Source organism: Oryctolagus cuniculus, chromosome 20 (genome assembly GCF_964237555.1).
Source record: "Oryctolagus cuniculus chromosome 20, mOryCun1.1, whole genome shotgun sequence".
Lineage (NCBI taxonomy): Eukaryota > Metazoa > Chordata > Mammalia > Lagomorpha > Leporidae > Oryctolagus > Oryctolagus cuniculus.
The window spans coordinates 45,835,640-45,854,292 of NC_091451.1; positions in this window are offsets into that span (position 1 = coordinate 45,835,640).

Below are 18,653 nucleotides of genomic sequence, written 5' to 3' on the forward strand. Positions count from 1 at the left end.
TTTCCAGCTGCCGGCTGCGGCCTGTCCTGGCCCAGCTCTCGGGCATTTGAAGCAGTGGATGGGAGATTTCTTGTGCACGCACGCGCTTGCTTGCTCTCTGAAATAAATAAAAAATGGGCGCTGAGGCCCAGCCGCGTCCATCAGGAATGCGCACAAGATCATCTCTGCCTTTCAGATGAACTGCATTCAGTAAAATGCACCTATCGGAAGGCTTTGGTTTTATAATTGATTTAAGGCTTACGGCAAAACTGAGGGCCAGAGCTCACCTCCATGCCCCGTCCAGAGGCGCGGAGCGCGGCTCTCGGCTCTCGTGTCCCGCAGGACCTCTGCCCTGATGGCCCTGCCCGCCACGGTGGCTCTCGGCGGGCGGGAGCTGGCATCTGGCCCACGAGCCCTGAGGTGGAACGTGAGTCCTGAGCTGCAGGCCTCCCAGCAGGAGGGACACGGTCTCCAGGCCTACCTTTTTCCTCATTCCCCCACGTGGATGGGTGTGGTGTGTGTGCTGCTGGTGTTAGGAACCCAAGTGCTTGGATGAGACCTGGATGGAGTTCCTGGCTTCAGCCTGGCCCAGCCCTGGCTGTTGAGGGCATTTGAGGAGTGAATCGGCACAAGCAGCACTCTGTCTCAAAGGGGGGGAGGGATTCCTGCCCTTGAACCTCATATTCCACGCCGTGGCTGGCACCCTGCACATCTCCACGGCGCACAGGGCTCCGCTCGCTGGCGCTGTGCCCACCTTCTCCACAGGAGGGAGGGGAGAGACCTCACTGTGGCTTTGATCGCTGCTTGTTGGTGATCGAGGTACGTTATTGAACAAGAAACTGGCACAGGCAACCGTCCAGGGAAGGAGGAGGCTACTGGCGCCTGGGCAGGGAGGCCGTGGGCTTGGGGGCCCGGCAGTCTGCCCAGTGTGCCAGATGTGCCCTGGCCTTGTATCTGGATGTCATGGTGAGGACAGAGGGCTTCAGGGACACCCTGCCCCTGTGCATCCGTCCCCCCCCCGCCCCCGTGTGGGGCTCATGGGAATCTTGCGGCTGCCGACTGAGGGCAGGACCAGCGCCTCAGCCTTTGCTGTCCCTCGCTGCAGCCCTAGAGGGTGCTCACAGGTACTAGACAGACAGTGGCCTGCCGGGGACAGGGCTGGGCTGTGGTCACGTGCTCAGCCCCTAGCTCTGCACCTCCCGGCCTGGGCTGCCCTCTGCCCGGTTCCCGGGTGCCTGGCACTGGGGGTCTTTGTGCTGGGACACGATCCCTGGCAGCACGGGGGACAGTCGCGAGGTGTGATTTTGAAAACAAGCGGTCCGTGTCAGAGTACGGCCCCCCTCCGTCCAGACGCTGGCTGCCTGGCTCCCTGGCTGCTGTGTTGGGGTGACTGGACCTGTAGCCTGCAGAGCTTGTTGCTTCTGAGCCGTTGTGGACGGAGGAGCCACAGACGGGTCTTCCCAGCTGTCCCGGGCACAGGTGCGCCTAGAGAGGCCTTGGCCTCAGACTGGAAGACTCGCCGCTCTCGGGCCTCTGGCCCACTTCATGCCCTCCTCACCCTGCTGGCCTGCCCAGGGGACCTGAGCCAGAGGCCACGTCCAGCCACCCGCCCCCTGCAGCACACCCCGTGGCACGGCGCCCACTGTGGGTGGAGGCAGTGCCCATACGTTAAGGACTGGGCCTGGACAGGCCTCGGCAGGTGTAGCAGGGCCCCCGCTCCAGCTCTGAGGCCCAGGCCCTGTCCTGGGGGCGCGGGGGGCTCAGCCCTCGAGCCTGGCCTGGCCTCTCATCCGGGACATCCTGGAGCTTCCCTCCTTCCCCCCTGCATCTGAGTTGCAGGGTCCCCGGTCCTCCCCTGTGGTCTTTCCTGCACCCCACCCTGCCAGCAGGCCCCCAGCTGGGTGGGGCACCCCACGTCCATTGCTCTGGGGTCTGGCTCCCTCCTGTTCAGTCACCTGCTGTGTGTCCACGTGCAGTGGGTCCATTATTTTTAGCACCCTTGGCTCCTCCCAGCTTCTCTGCCCTGGAGACGTCCTTTCCAAGACGGCCAGACCGTGGCCGGGGCCGTCAGGCGCCCACAAGGCCTGGGTGAGAGGCCACCAGACTCCTGCAGCAGAAAGCGGCCCTGCTTCCCAGCCATGCCTCTGCACTTTCCCCCAGCCGCTGGCCCCCACCCGAGAGTCCCTGTGCTGAGGCACATGTGTGCACTGCCACCCCTGCAACCCCAGAGGGCGGCCAGCTCTGGCCAGGCACCGACATGCACCAGCTGCGCCCCACGCCATCACGGCAACAGCTGTGAGCAGACAGGAGCCCCTCCTGTTCTATGTGTATGGATGCAACCCAGGCAACCGCCTGCAGGTGCTGGGCGCCGGGGCTGGGGGGCGTGAGGGGAGGACGGTGGCCACGGGTCGGTGCCTGGCCTGAAAGGCCCAGTGCCCCGGTGCACGGGCCCTCTGAGTGCCGGGAGCAAGCTGGCAGTCTTTCTGGCTGATCGTTGTTTGTTTTCCCAGAGCAGGTGGGGGCAGGGCCCTCTCCCATCCATTATCACGGCGACAGTGAGGCGCCGGCGCGTGCAAGGCAGAACATTCTGGTTTTGCTTGAATTAGCCAGGGAACAGCAGAGCATAGTTTGAAATATCTGAATATCTGTGGCTGTGCAAACGCAGACTCAACTAATAATAATCAGCAAATCCACAGGAATTGCATCAATAGTTAACAAATAGCAGTAGTAACAGCACACCAGGAATCCGAGCCCAGAGGGTGTGGTCCGGCACCTGCGCTTGTCAGCTCCCCACTGTCTCATTCTCCGAGCTTGCAGTGTGTCCCGCCCGGTGCGGGCTGCAGATCTCCCTCTGTCCAAGCCCAGGCCATGATGTGGGCACTTCCTTCTTTTGTTTTTACAGCTATATGTATGTATTGGAAAGAGTTACAGAGAGAAAAGGAAAGACAGATCTTCTATCTGCTGGTTTACTCTGCAGATGGCTGCGATGGCCGGGACTGGGCCAGGCTGAAGCCAGGAGCTCACATCTGGGTCTCCCACGGGGGTGCAGGGGCTCAAGGACTTGGGCCAAACTCCACTGCTTTTCCCCAGCCACTAGCAGGGAGCTGGATCTGAAGTGGAGCTGTTGGGACTTGAACCGGTGCCCGGATGGGATGCTGGCATTGCAGGCGGCAGCTTCACCCACCATACCACTGCACGAGACCCCAGTGGTGGGGCTGTGCAGGCTATCCTTAGACCCCATCCAGGGGAGGAGGTGGGAAACCACAGAGATCATGGTGTGCAACCCAGCGTCCTAAAAGCCAAGGGTCCAGCAGGCAGGTGGTCTGGGGGCAAGGTGGAGACAGGCCAGGGCTACTGTGGATGGCTGATGGCCTGGGCACCTCTGCGGGCACCTGGGGCTTGGCCTCTCCACCTGAGGGGATCCCTCCTGAGACGTCCCGGCTCCTCAGGAGGCCGGCGGCCGGCAAGGGCTCACCAGCGACTCCTGGTCCAGGGGCTGTGGGCTGCCCCTTGGCTGACAAGGCTCCAGTGCTCTCTGCCGCTAGGGGTCCTTCCCGGCTTCAGGGAGCCCGGGGACCCAGAGGGCTGCAGCGACCTCTTGGCTGGTGTGGTCCTGGCACAGGATCCGGCCCTGCCTGGCGCCATCCTCCATGGCTGAGCAGAAAGGGAGGCAGGACGAGGATGCCGACAGGGACCTGGAGCTCCGCCTGGGTCTCCCACGTGGGTGGCAGGGACCCAAGTGCTTGGGCCACCTTCCTGTTCCTCCGCCAGAGCACTAGCAGGCAGCTGCACGGGCAGCAGGGCCTAGAACGGGGCCTGACGCGGGACGCTGGCCCTGCAAGCTGCGGCTCACCTGCGGCGCCACGGTTCCCACCCGCTCTCCGAATCCTGGACGGCGCTGCCTGGGAGGCCTGTGCCCACGTGGAGAGCCTGGGTTGAAGTCTCCTCCGCTTCCAATTTCAGCTTCCTGCTGATGCCACCCTGAGAGGCAGCAGGCGATGGCTCAGGGTCCGCGTCCCCGTCACCCACGTGGGACACCTGCACTGGGTTCCAGGCTCCTAGCTTCAGCCTGGGCCAGTCCTGGCTGATGGGAGTATTGGAGGAGTGAACCATCAGATGGAAGACTCTCTCTCTCTCTCTCTCTCTCTCTCTCTCTCTCTCTCTCTGCTTCTGCTCTCTCTGTGTAACTCAAATAAATAAATAAATTTTTAAAAAATAAAGTAAAATAAAAAATCCAGGGCAGGGCAGCACAGGCCCTTAGCTGAAGCCAAGACTCCGGGCTCTCACCAGGAGCAGTGGGTCAAGTTCCCTGTTGTCACAGCACAGAGCAGGGAAGCCAGTTGAACGCCCCGTGCCATGTGCACCTGCTAAGGGGTATGTGGTGTCACAGGTGCGCACAGGTCGGGGAGTGAGCAGAGGCCAGAAGGGCTAGATTTTGCCTGTGGACTCTGTGTTCCAACCCCAGCCCCACTGGGGCTGTGTGACCCCGGGCAAGTAGCTTCCCCCTCTGGGCTTCAGTGTTCTGGTCTTGCAGAGATGATGGCTGCTACCTGTGGGCTACAGGGAGGCTCATGGGAGAGAATCACAGTGACCACGTGCAGGCCGTGGGTGGCCTGGGGGTCAATGCCACATTCCTAACCTCCTGTGCGAGTTTGAGTCCTGGCCTGGGCCAGCCAGGGCTGCAACCGAGGCTGAGGGTCCAAGGCTGGGGACAGGTTGGGAGGGGGCCGTGGGGCTGTGGCTGGGGGCCTGGAGGAACCCCGTGAGGTTTTGGGACCCTGCTTGGGGTTTTTGGGAGACAGCTCAGAGTTTCCGCGAGAGGGCTGCTGGGCTGCTTCCGGCAGGAGACCCCTCGACTCCGGGGCTGCCCCCACCCGGAAGTTACATGGCTGCCGGGTGCCCTCGGCAAACAGGCAGATAGGCGTGTCTTCCCCTCTTCCCCACAGGCGGCCACCGCTTTGCTTTGCTTTTCTTTTTTCTTTTTTTCTTTTTCTTTTCTTTCTTTTTTTTTGACAGGCAGAGTTAGTGAAGAGAGAGACAGCGAGAAAGGTCTTCCATCCGTTGGTTCACCCCCCAAATGGCCGCCATGGCCGGCGCTGCGCCGATCTGAAGCCAGGAGCCAGGTGCTTCCTCCTGGTCTCCCATGCGGGTGCAGGGCCCAAGCACTTGGGCATCCTCCACTGCACTCCCGGGCCACAGCAGAAAGCTGGACTGGAAGAGGAATAACCGGGACAGAATCCGGTGCCCCAACCAGGACTAGAACTTGGTGTGCCGGCACTGCAGGCAAAGGATTAGCCAATGAGCCGCGGCGCCAGCCATCCACTGATTTTTTTTTTTTTTTAATTTGTTTATTTTGAAAGAGTTACAGAAAGCGGGAGAGGAAGAGAGAGAGAGCTTCTATCCGCTGGTTCACTCCCCAGTGGCTGCAGTGGCCAGGGCTGGGCCAGTCCAGAGCCAGGGACCTCATTCAGGTCTCCTAGCTGGGTGGTAGGGACCCAGCCTCCTGAGCCGTTCCTGCTGCCTCCCCAGGGCGCACGTTAGCAAGAAGATGGGTTTGGGAGCAGAACCCAGACTTAAACCCAGGCATTCAGATACGGGATGCAGGTGTGGAAACCTCGAGGCCAAGTGCCCACCTGTGCCCTGCGCTGTCTGGGCTGTGTCCACTGAGAAGGGCGGCCCGGGGAAGTGTGCCGTGGTCAGGGCAGCCCTGTGAGGTCCCACGAGGGCTGCCCCGGACGGACTTGTTGGGGTCTTCATCCTGCTCTTCCTCGGGGAAGTCTGCTCCTGCCAGGGCGTGCTGGCCCGCTCGCTGTGGCCACCGGGCGCCCAGCAGGACGCTGGCAAGTGAGGGATGGCCGGCCTTCGGGGCGCAGTGTGCGAACAAGGCTGTCGTGTGCACAGCTCAGAGCGCCCACCGAGTGCGTGATGATCCGACAGCTGCACCCTCCAGCACGTTTGGGAAGAGAGAACTTGGATTCTTTAGCTTGCTTCCTCGCTGCTGTCCGACCCCGCGGCCCCACCCCACAGGACATCTCTCATCGCGAGAGACCAGTGGCCCCGGGGAGACCCAACCCAGGGATCCTGAGGGCTCCGTGATGTCCCCGGACAGATCGTGGCTGAGTCCTGCTCCGAGCTCTGTCTTTTGGAGGTGATGAGCTCACCGTTGTCTGCTGAGGCCGAGTTCCACACCCTAAGAATAAATAAAGTTGCATTCCTGGAATATATATATAAATCCGTATTTTGGGATCAGCCAATTGGTGGCAACCTCAGATGTTCACATGATTTTTCTTTTTTTTGGTCCTGTCTGGGTAGCAGCAGAATGGTGATATATTGGGAAAGTCTGCAACTTGTCTGGTGTCTCTGTGAACGCACGCAGAAGGCCCAGGACCCGTCAGCCTGGTGACAGCAGAGGAAGGAGCGGATGCCCCAGGAGTCACCCGGGGACACGCAGAGCCAAACAGCCTTCCCGTGTATTTCGATCGGTGGGATTTAGTCTTAATTATTTAAGAGAACATTCATGAAGTATTTTCAAAGAGAAATGAGGTCTTAATAACCTGAGCTCTCGGCCCAGCCTTCTGCTGTGGCGCCGCGGCGGCTCCGCAGCGCCGTGGGGCTCAGGGCGCTCGGCCTCACTCTGCCCTCTGGGCGAAGGCCGCGGCAAGGAGCAGTCCCCTCCGTGTCTGGGGGACCGCGGCAGGGCCAGGCACCGCCGTCGGGAGCAGACCTGGAGCTCCCCTCCCCAGCCTGGTTTCAGTTCCTTCCTCTTGCTGAAGTTGCCCCACTTTACCCACTTTATCTTTTTTTTTTTTTTTTAAGGATTTATTCATTTGGTGGCTGGTGCTGTGGCTTAGTGGGTAAAGCTGCTGCCTGGGGCGCCAGCATCCCATATGGGTACCGGTTCAAGTCCTGGCTGCTCCTCTTCCGATCCAGCTCCCTGCTAATGCCCCTGGGAAAGCAGCAGAGGATGGCCCAAGTGCTTGGGCCCTGCACCCACGTGGGAGACCAGAGGAAGCTCTGGCTCCTGGCTTCAGCCTGGGAAGCCCTGGCCCTTGCGGGCATTTGGGGAGTGACCCAGCAGATGGACGACGCGACGAGCTCGCTCGCTCTCTATCTGCCTCTCCTTCTCTGTAACTTTGACTTTGAAATAAATAAATCTTCAAAAAATTATTTTTTTGAAAAGCAGAGTTAAAGGTGTGTGGGGGTTCCCGTCTGCTGATTCACTCCGAATGATCGCAACAGCAGGGTCTGGGCCAGGCCGAAGCCAGGCACCTGGATGGCCGTGCTCATCTCTCAGGCGCATTAACAGAGCTGGGTCAGGAGTAGAGCAGCCAGGGCTCCAACGGGCTCCTAGGGGACGCTGGCGCGGCACAACACCGGCTCCTGTCGGGGACAGCGGTGACCTTGCTGTCCCCCCGGGAGCTCACGCTGTCACCCACGGCCTCCAGCCTTTGTAGAGGGGGTGTAACGCTCACCCTCAGACGCGTGGTTGCAAAGCGCAGGCCAGAGGTGATTAGCTTGGGTGCAAGGTTTTGCACACGGCGGTCAGTTTGGAGTTTGGGCACCAACCGGCCCTTCCTCCTCCTCAGCTCCAGCAACCATCAATGTTTCTGTCCCTGGGGCTTTGCCTAGCCCGGATGCTTCGAATACAGCGATTGTGCAACACCTGGTCCCTGAGCGCCTGGCTTCCTGACGCCTGCTGTAACCTGTACCGGGGCTCCCTTCCTTTTGTTGCCAAATAAGATTCCGTGGGGTGGCGGGCCCACGGCGTGTTCACCCAGCTGCTGCTTTAACACGGCCGTGGCTTCGGAGTGCCTGTTTCTGTGTGGACAGATGCCCGAGCTGCCGAGGGAAGGTTGTTTGCATGGGGAACGCGTTCACGTGGAGGGCGTCCTGTTTCCTGGGGGAGTGGGGAGCGGGCTGTGGTCTGGACTCTGCTCTCGGACTGCAAGGACTCAGCCACATGCCTGCTCCGGGCTGGGCCCTCCTGCGGGGACGCGCCCGTCTCGGGCAGGTGCCTGCACGCCCAGCTCCTCACTGGGAAGGACCAAGGGCCTCAGACACCGTGCTGGGAGTGACAGTGCCCACCCGCGGAGACCGCGTGCCCTGGCTTCGGCTTTCTGGTCAAGGCCTTGCGGCTCAGAGATGGGAAGCGTCGCCCTCCCGCTGTAATTACCACGTTTTTCATTTGCACTGTAAAGGCTACACTGCTGTATTCCATTGTATCCTTTTAGTTTTGAAAGTAATCCTGGGGCCGGCACTGTGGTAGCGGGGAAAGCCCTGGCCTGCAGTGCCGGCATCCCATATGGGCACTGGTTCGAGTCCCAGCTGCTCCACTTCCAGTCCAGCTCTCTGCTGTGGCCTGGGAAAGCAGTGGAAGATGGCCCAAGTCATTGGGCCCCTGCACCCATGTGGGAGACTTGGATGAAGCCCCTGGCTCCTGGCTTTGGATCGGCACAGCTCCAGCTGTTGAAGCCAATTGGGGAGTGAACCAGTGGATGGAAGACCTCTCTCTCTCTCTCTCTCTCTCTCTCTCTGCCGCTCCTTCTCTCTCTGTGTAACTCTGATTTTCAAATAAATAAATCTTTAAAAAAAATAAAAAAGTAAGCCTTAGCTAATTCGAATAAGAGCCATACAAAGCTCAGCCAGAATCTCATCGCATTTACTAAATAGCTAATAAATATTTACCACAAATCTCATTGTTCCATAAAATGAGGGCTGCACCTTCTGCGTGCCTTCTTGGCTTCGAGGCTGGGCTGGGAGCCAGGGGAGACGGTGGGAAGGAGAGGAAGGAGCCGGCTCATCTCCCTGTTCGGCCCGGCTGTGGTCCTCCGTCTGGTGTTTTCCATAATGAGAGCTGACGGCTCGCCAGGGCCTTTGATCTGAGTGTGGTCATTTTATCCAGGAAGCACGCGTTCTCACAAGGGTTCATTTCCATGGCAATTCCAAGCCAGGTCTCTCTGATTCTGCCTGGAAAGCTCACATTTTCCACTGAGATGGGTTCTGAATTAACTGGAAACGTGGCAGTTTTGTATTTTTTGAATTGTAGATTTCCAACTCCCCTTCTTAGTCTCCCAAGTCTGTCAGTGGGCATTTCTAAATCTGAAATTTGCCATCGGCTGGGTCCTCGAAGAAAGATATATATCCTTGACATTTAAAAAAAATTGACAGAAAATCATTAAATCCTTTGGATTGCAGCATTGAAATGTGGTTACAACTTTTCCCCCAGGCAGTGGGGGTGGATCCCAGCACAGCGGCCGCGCTGAGTTTGGGAGGCTGAACTCAAGGGCTCCCAGACCTGCTGCCGGGCTCTCTGGCTCTGAGCTGGGGCTGTGCCAGGTGGAGCAATGACCTGGTGACCCTGCCACGTACCCAGACTCACTCAGGAGCCCCAGAGAGGGCTAAGCCCCAGGGTCAAGGCGTGGGCTGAGGGGGCTGCTCTGGGAATCCCCGGGAGCTAGTTCCCCGTCGCCTCCCCTGTTCCAGGAATCCTGGAGCCTATTCTCAGGCCGCAGCCTGTTTATGGGGACGGAGGACATTTCTGCAGGTCAACCAAGGCACATGCCAGAGGGTCAAAGGTCACAAGACCATGGCCCAAGCCCAGGCCCCCGTTTCGCTGCACCCACACGGGTAGAGAGGGTTGGCAAGCCTTTAGGGCCACTGGGTGTGTGTGTGGTGGGCACTGTGGGGCCTGTGTGCCTCAGCCTTGCGGTGGGATAAATGGCCCAGACGGGCGGAAGCCAGCCGTCCCTCCTCAGCCCTCCACCCTGAGAGCGGGCCCGGGGGACCAGGAAGGTCTGAGGTTCTCCTGTGGGCCAGTCCCAGGGTCTTGGAGCTCCAGCGCCTGTCAGTGTGTGTGCCTCAGCTATGCTCATGTGCTGTTGGCCAAAGCAGCCTCTTGGCCACGCCCAGAGCGAAGGCGTGGGAACCGATGGATTTAAGGAACCACCATGTCCGGTGCCAGAGGGCCTGGGCTTCTGGCCACTCTGCTCCCTGCAACGGGGCCCCCAGCCCCACGTCTGCGCCCATTCCCCAGCTCACAGCTGCCTGCTCTCAGCCACGCTCGTCCGTCCCGGCCCGCGGCTGGCTGAGTCCTGGGCGCCCGAGGCCCTTCTCCGGGAGGGGGGCACCGGTGCGCTGTGGCCGGTGCTCCTGAACCCCGTAGGCCTGGGGCCAGGGCTGGACTCCACTGCAGCCCACGCGTCCACCTCCCCCTCACCAAACCACGGACCTCACGGCCAAGATCCGGCTCTGCTCCCGCGGGCCCCACGCAGGAGCTTTCCCTGGCCAGGTCCCTCCCACAGCCCTGCTGGCTACCGGGGGCTCCCCCTGCCCGGCGTCTGCTGGGGGGACGTCCGCCAGCCCCACCCCCGAGGAGACCCTCCCAAGCCGGGCCTCTCCCGAGCTCCTGGCCCGCAGAGACGGCCGGGTGCGGGGGCCCTGCCAGCGCTCAGTTTTGAGTCCCCTGTTGCTTGTTGGGGGGCGGCAGTGGCTGGCGGGGTCCCAGGCAGCGTCCGCCTCCTTGCTCTCACGGGGACTCGCAGACGAGGGGGCCCCCCCAGGGCCCTGCACGCGGGCGTCTGTCTGCCCGCCCCTCATTCTCCTCCACCCCGCGCTGACAGGCGCGCGCCCACGCCGGGGAGGGTGCCTCCTGAGCACCCACTTCCCCGCCGAGCCCCGTGTCCCTGCTCCCCGGCTCCCTCGGTCTGCAGCCGGTCCGGGAGTGGGGCCGGGAGTGGGGCCACGAGGAGCGCAGGGCGGCAGGGCCGGAGGGAGCTGAGCCTGCCGCAGCGAGTCCGGGGAGGAGGAGGAGGAGCCCTGCAGAGGGGCTGGTGGTGTCCTGCCCAGCCCGAGACGGCACACGGCACACCAGACACACACACACACACACACATCATACAGACACACACACAGATACACACAGACACACACCATACAGTCCTGGGGAGGAGGAGGAGGAGCCCTGCAGAAGGGCTGATGGTGTCCTGCCCCAGCCCGAGACGGCACACGGCACACAGCACACACACACACACACAGACACACACAGACACCAGACACACACACAGACACCAGACACACACACACACACCAGACACACAGACACACACACCATACATACCAGACACACACACACACCACACACCACACACACACACCACACACAGCACACCACACAGACACACATACCACACAAGCACACCAGACACACCAGACACACACACCAGACACAGACACCACACAGATACACAGACACAGACACCATACAGACACACACAGACATACACACAGATACACAGACACACACACCACACAGACACACACACACCAGACACATACACACCAGACACACACACACACCAGACACACACACCATACAGACACACACACCATACAGACACAGACACACACCACACAAACACCAGACACACACACCACATAGACACACCACACACCACACATATGCCACATACATACCCCACACACCACACAGACACACACAGACACACCCCACACAGACACACAGACACACATACACCAGACACACACACCCCACAAGATGCATACCACACACACCACACAGACACACACACACCAGACACACACCATATAGACACACACCACAGACACACACACACACACACCATACAGTCCTGGAGAGGAGGAGGAGGAGCCCTGCAGAAGGGCTGATGGTGTCCTGCCCCAGCCTGAGACGGCACACGGCACACGGCACACCAGACAGACACACACACACACATAGACACCATACACACACACAGATACACACACACAGACACACACAGACACAGACACCATACAGACACACACACACACCAGACACACACACACACACCAGACACACACACACACACCAGACACACAGACACACACACCACACACCACACACACTCACCACACACAGCACACCACACAGACACACATACCACACAGGCATACCAGACACACATACCAGACAGACACAGACACCACACAGATACACAGACACAGACACCATACAGACACACACAGACACACACACACACAGACACACAGAAACACACACCACACAGACCAGACACACCACAGAGACACACACCAGATACACACACACCACCCACACCACACAGACACACACACACACACACACACCACACACCACACACAGCACACCACACAGACACACATACCACACAGGCACACCAGACACACCAGACAGACACACACACCAGACACAGACACCACACAGATACACAGACACAGACACCATACAGACACACAGACACACACACAGACACACATACACACAGACACACACACACCACACACACACACCAGACACACACACACACACACCAGACAGACACAGACACACACCACACAAACACCAGACACACACACCACATAGACACACCACACATATGCCACATACATACCCCACACACCACACAGATACACACCACACAGACACACACACCATACACCACACACACATCACACACCACACAGACACCACACAGACACACCCCACACAGACACACAGACACACACACACCAGACACACACACCCCACAAGACGCATACCACACACATCACACAGACACACACACACCAGACACACACCATATAGACACACACCACAGACACACACACACCATACAGACACACATCGCAGACACGCACACACCATACAGACACACACACACCATACACACACACCACACAGATACCACATAGACACACACACCATACAGACACACACACCACACAGACACACACCACACGGACACATACACATACACACAGCACACACCACACACACACACAGAGGCACGTATATACTACACTTACACATACACATACACGGCACACACCACACACACATGCACACACATGCAGTATACACATAGCACACACACACATGCACACCACACACAGACACACACACATGCACACCACTTGACAGCTGTGTCCGGAGGCCGAAGGGAAGACACCGCTGTCCAGTGGGGTGAGTGGCTGGGGGGGCAGGCACGGGGGGAGGCGCGAGGTGGGGGTGGAAGTGACCCCGGGGACCAGTATTGAGTGGTGGGCACAGCGGGGGGGATGCTAGCCCCTTTGAAGTGGTCACAACTCAGGCACGCGGCCAAGCGATGCTACTGGATTCTGACTGATATGAAAGTCGTCAAGAATTGCATTTTTTTAGCAGATGTCAGAGATTCTCTTACATTTCTAGAGTTTTAGGTCCTCTGACAGCACAGGGACAGCCGGCCCCTCGTTCGAGGGCAAACAGCACAACACACAATTCTGAAAGCAATTTCGGCAAGTGCCCGGCTCACGTCCACGCCAGGGGCCCGCACAACGTGGTGGGGCGAAGTCAGAGGGGGAGGGGGAGAAGGTGACGAAGGCAGCCCCCACGCAGCACTGGGGGCTCACCGAAGGCAGCTGGGACCACCACCCCTGCGTTGACCCCTTTGCCATTGCCAAGAGCACTGTACCACCGGCCGAGAAAATCTTGGCTCGTGGTCTGGGAGCTGCAGGTGGGCACCGCGTGGTGACGGGCAGGGCGCGTGCAGGCCTAAGTGTGTTTCTTCCAGTCTCTCTCCTTTTTCTTAGAAAGCCACAGGATTTATGTGTGGGATCCACCCTGACCTCGTCTAAGCCCTAGCGTCCTCCCCAACACCCCACCCCAAACACCGTAATCGGATTAAGCTCCTACCCCTCGATTCCTCACAGTGGGGCTAATTTCCACGCATGACCCTTTGGAGGACGCCCAACCCACAGCCAGACCGCAGCACCCCAAGTCCGTGGGGCAGTATTCGGGGTTTACAAGCAGGACAGGCGAGGAACAGAGCCCATTCTCTCCCTGTGCCGCGGACGCTGTGGGTGAACGAACACTTCAAAGGCCTGGCTGGGGAGGTCATTGCCCGTGGATCCTCTTTTGTCCTTAAACACTGTCCGGCCTGGGACAGACAGGGCGCTTCTCTCAGCCTCGTGCCCTCTGCTGTCTTCCTCAGGATCGGGAGGGCTGTCGTCTGCCCCCACGGGAGCTGGCAGGAACGTTCGTGTCCCACTGCCGGGCTGCCCTGGCCACTTCACACGGGCTCGTGCCGGTGACCTCGTGTCCCCAGGGAGGCCGGGCGTCCTTCGGGGGAGGTGACCTGGAGGTGGCCGCCCAGAGGAGCTCTGATTCCGGGCTGCGTGGCCGTTTCTGTTTCTGCATTTGGAGTTGCAGAATGAAGCGCCCCAGAGGAAGAGCAAAATCCCCAGACCCAAGTTAGACCGTCCGATTTTGGTTCCTTAACCATCTGCAGGGAAATTTTTGAGTTTGCCCCACACTCAAAAAGAAACAGCCAGAGAGGAAAGGCCGCTTCCTGTGACCTGTGTCAGGGCAGCCGCCGGGGCTTCAGCCTGGATACCTGGCAGGGTCCCACCTCCACCAGCAGCGACACTGTGGGTGGTCTCGGCAGCCTGCCCACGACTCCTGTTCCTGCTGCCCCAGGAGCGAGGAAGCGAGGAAGCGCCCGCCCGCCCGGGTGCAGGAATGCGCCTGAGCCACGGGTCAGCTGACCTGGGCCTCTCTGGAGGCCGCCTCCCGCCAGCCCCTGGGCCCTCGCTCATGCCCGGAAGCTCCTGACACCAGCCAGAGTGCTGGGCAGGCCGATCCAGCTTGTTACACAGAGAAGCGGGTTTGTTTACACAGCCTGCTAATCCAGAGAAGTAACTGTTTGCCTGAAGCGGTAGGACCGCATTTCAGGTGTCACCGCAGGAGCAGCGTCAGAGTCCCCTGGGAAGCAGCTGCCTCGCGTCCTTCTGGCAACCAGCAGAGGGAGACCTGAACTCGGAAGGAATGAGACGGGTCTGGACTGGCCCCAGGGGGGTCACAGGAGCCTGAGCTGCGCATTCGCTGAGCCGTTCCCCCTGCGGGGCGAGACAGAGACAGAGAGGAGAGCTAGGAGCTGCACCCTGCGTGCCTCAGCTGGTTAGGCTGCTGCCTGCAACACCGGTTCGAGTCCCGGGAGCGCCACTTCCTCTCCCGCTCTCTGCCAAAGCATCCTGGGAAAATAGTAGAAGTTGGCCCGAGTTCCCCGGGCCCCTGACCCCACGTGGGAGACCCGGACGGCGCTCCAGGCTCCTGGCTTCAGCCTGGCCCAGCCCTGGCCGTGGCGGCCTTCTGGAGAGTGAACCAATAGTTGAAGATCTCTCTGTCTCTGCTTCTCTCTCGGTAACTCTGCCTTTCAAATAAATAAATAAATCTTTAAAAAGGAAGGAAGAGAAGGAGGGAGGGAGGGAGGGAGGAAGAAACCGCCCCCTTGAAGGTCAGACCCCGGGCCGTGGGCCGTGGGCTAGACTGCACTCCTTCCTGGCACTCGTCCAGCCTGTCCCCCCCGCCAGGGCCTTGAGGTGCACCTGCCTTTGGGGACTGCACTTGTTAACAGTTTCTCAGCCAGCGCTCATGAGCTCCCGGTGAACACAGCAGGGCCCCCGGGAAACTGCCCGGTCGCTGGCAACCCCAGGGCAGGGCCCGACCTCCGCCGGACACACAGTGACTCTGGATCGGCCCCGGGCTGGGCAGAGGCCCAGCCGTCGGTTCCTTGTGTGCCCATGTCCAGGGGTGAGGCTGCGGGGGGCCCGAAGAGTCCCCGTCTTCAGCGGGCCCCCAGGTCCGTCAGACCCACATGTTGAGGAAAGGGGCCGAGCCTGTGTGGCCATGGAAGTCCAGGCTGAGTCCTGGCGGCTCCTCCGGGCAGACAGCTCCACCACGAACCTCGGAGCAGGGAACCATGGAGCCAGCCCGGGGCCAGGGCCCTGTGCCGGCCGACGCGGGCTGAGGGCTGAGCGAGCCTCAGCCCTCACTCATCACTCATCACTCATCACTCATCACTCATCACTCATCACCACGGACGTCCCCAAAGCTGCCCCTCGGACAGAGTGAGCCCCTCGGAGATGGGGGTGGTTGGGAAGGGGGTGCAGGAAGGCCCAGCGCTGTTTAGGGGCACACGGGCAAAGTGACCCCATCATCATTTGTTTTTTTTTTTGAAAGTGACCTCATTAATTCAGACTTGACTCATTCTGAGTCTGACTCCATCCAGGGCGTCGCACCGCACACAGAAAGCGGTGAGAGAGCCGTAGATCCAGCAGGCTTCCCGCAACGGCCCCGCGCGGGCCCCGCAAAGCTGCCTCGTGCGGCTGTCGCTCGGCCACCTTCAAAGCTCCTCAGCAGGACCCACAGCGAGAAAACATGTCGTGGCTACACACACACACACACATACCCCAGAGCCACGTGCACCCCGCGGGACTGAAGCTGGGGTTCCACAGCTGTCCCCGCCCTTGCTCAGGGTGAGTTCTGCCACTTCCGGTCGTGTCCAGCTCGTTGGTTGTGGCCCACGAGGGTTGACTCCATATCTCATACAGAACTGGAAGAAAGGCGCTCGGCGGTCCCGGCACAGGTGATAAGTTGGGGATGATGACGTTCTGGTTTGAACATTACGCTCTGTAAACGCCCACCAGCCACACGTGCCCACATATACGTGCAACAGTCATATGCCAATAAAACACAAACGTAAAAAGTAGACTTAAAACCTTAAAAAAAAATAAAAAAGGCGCTGGTCACATCTACTCAGCTGACCTCACGACCTTTGGATGGTTCATGACCTGTAGCTTGGGAACTGCCCTTTGGAGACTGGACAAAGGCACATGACCCCGTGTGAGTCTGATAAGGGGCTAAGTGATGTCCCCAGTGGAGTCTTGGCTGTGTCAGGTTTTCGCCCACGGCGATGGGTCAGGGCTCCTGAAATTAACTTTCCACGTGACCACAGCCCAGCGTCTGGAACGCCCCGGCACCTTCTCCCGTTTCGGCACCTGCCGCACGGCCTCGGCAGCAGGGCTGCCTTCTCGAAGCTCCCTGGGGAAAGGCAGGCGGTCGCAGTTCCGCTACAGAAAAGGGGAAACACGGGGCCGGGGAGGCGGCGCCTTCCTGCGATCACACAGCCAGTCCTGAGTTGAGTTCTGCTTTTTCGATTCCTGCTCTAGAATTTTCCCGCTGCAGTGATTCCTTGCTGGTTCGCCCTTCCTGGGGCACTCATCACTACCATGTTCCGGGAAGCCCTTGGAAGAGCAGGGCTTGTCCGGGGGCACCCAGCGTGCTGCAGACAGACCAGGGCCCTTCGGAGGCAGGGATGGTGGGCTCTAGAAACTCTTTTATCCAGAGTCACCCCGACTGGCGATGACCGAAGGAAGCGGGGGAGGGAGGGCTGGTTGTAGATGGCTGTGGCAAGAGTGGTCTGGGCAGGGGTAGCAGCATGAGCAAGGGGTCAGAGGCCACCCAGAGGCCAGCAGTCACCAGAGCCGGTGGGCCATGGGCACCAGGCCTGGAGCTGACCACCATGCCCCCCGCTCCCGGTTCTTCCTGCGGACTCAACCACTGACAGCAGACTGGCAAAGGCTGCTACACGGGGCCCGTGGTGCCATGGCCAGAGCTGCCCTGGGCCCGGCCGTGTGCTGTGTCCTCCCAGATCCTCATCCCGGTTTCCCTGTGTCCTTTCTTCCCACCGGCGTTGGTGCAGATTGTTTAAAAGAAGTCACTGGACACGTCTCCACAGTATTTGGAGTTGGAACTGAAAAAAAAAAAAAACACAAAAACACAAAAACCTGACATGTAGCCATTTAAAAACCAGCCTGGGAGGCCAGCATTGTGGCAAAGTAGGCTAAGCCTCCTCCGGCATCCCGTATAGGCGCAGGTTCGTGCCCTGGCTGCTCCTCTTCCAGTCTAGCTCTCTGCTGTGGCCTGGGAAAGCACTGGAAGATGCCCAAGTGCTTGGGTCCCTGCACCTGCATGGGAGACCAGGAAGAAGCACCTGGCTCCTGGCTTCAGATCAGCCCAGCTCTGGCTGTTGCAGCCATCTGGGGAGTGAACCAGCAGATGGAAGACCTCTCTCTCTGTCTCTCCCTCTCTCTATCCATAACTCTACCTCTCAAATAAATAAATAAAATCTTAAACAAAACAAAACAAAACAAAACAAAACAAAACAAAACAACTAGCCTGCGGCTGGCAGTCTGGTGTAGTGGGTAAAGCTGCTGCCTGCATCCCACATGGGCACGTTTGTGTTCTGGCTGCTCCACTTCTGATCCAGCTCCCTGCCAATAGCCTGAGAAAAACAGCAGAAGACGGCCCAATATCTGGGCCTCTGCACCCACATGAGAGGCCCAGATTAAACTTGGGCATGTGGCTATCTGAGGAGTGAACCAGCTGGTGGAAGATCTCTCCCTCACCCGCCCCTCGGTTGGCATTGGGTTGCAATGGACTAAGCCACTGCCTGCCATGCCATATCCCTTGTGGGCACTGATTTGAGCCCAGCTCTTCCACTTCCCATCCACCTCCTTGCTAATGTGGGGCGGGGGGCAGCAGAGGACTGGCCCAAGGTCTGCAGCCCCTGAACCCATGTGAGAGACTTGGATGAAGCGCCTGGCTCTTGGCTCCGGGTTCCTGGCTATGGCCTGGCCCAGCCCTGGCCCAGCCTTGTTCAAACGGGTTCAGACAAGCCAATAAATCTCTAAAACAGAAAAAACAAACAAACAAAAACCCCCTCTCTCTCTTTCCCTCTCCATGGAGCTCTTTTAAACAAATAAATCAATCTTAAAAATAAAAACAAAAAACCCAGCCTAACGAGGCCTGCCTACTGGCT